Here is an 878-nt window from a genome sequence, read left to right on the forward strand (position 1 = left end):
GGGGGGTGGGGTGGGGGGTGTGTGCCCAGCAAAACCCTCCATGCAGGGCCACGTGCCCCTGAGATGTCCCATGGTCACAGCCCTAGCCATGAGCAATGGCAGGTGAAGCTTTGCTTCTATTTATAGCAAAATGGTCTTTCCATGACAAATTTGGGGGGGACACACATGTCAAGGTCCCTGGGGTTTGGCAGCTCCCTGGAAGGTGCCAGGAGCTTCCAGTGAGGCTGTATTTAGCCTCTCCCGGGGCGGGGGGGCAGGCAGAGGGATATTTTGGGACCCGGGAGGCGGTGATGGGGCTATTTGTGGCACCAGCATCAGCCTGGGCCTCCCGGGTGCCATCACGGTGGCAGGGAAAGGGAGACTTTTGGGGCATCAGCAGCAATAAGGCAAACGAGGATTTAAATCCCAGGGTAAAACTAAACCCTCATGTGTTGCTGCCAAAAGTGATGGTGGCGAGAAGCGGGGTCCCCTTTGCTCCCTACCTGCCAGAGGAGGATGCTCGTGGGGCACCTGCTTTCCCCTGCTGCCTCCCCTGCCTTTGGGGGCCGCTCCAATTAAAAGCTCCGGCTGACAACCTGCCAAGTGGGGAAGGAGCTAATGGGCAGCCCAAATAGCCTTTGGTGAGCTGGCAGGGACCAGCACACCGAAATGCAAAGCATCTCCCATTGCTCTGAGCTGGGAATGACCCGAAATGCAGCAAAACCACCCCAAAAACTGGAGCGTGGATGCACCCAATTGCAGAATTTAAAAAAAAAAAAATGGAGCGGAGTCTGTGCCAGTGGCACTGGGGGGTTTTGCCTGGCGGCTGCGTTGGGTCATGCCGGACTCTCCCAGCCAGTGTGCTGGCGCAGGCATTGCGAGAGACCGGCGGGGGTGTG

This window comes from Aptenodytes forsteri, unplaced genomic scaffold, assembly GCF_000699145.1.
Source record: "Aptenodytes forsteri isolate BGI_AS27 unplaced genomic scaffold, ASM69914v1 Scaffold349, whole genome shotgun sequence".
Lineage (NCBI taxonomy): Eukaryota > Metazoa > Chordata > Aves > Sphenisciformes > Spheniscidae > Aptenodytes > Aptenodytes forsteri.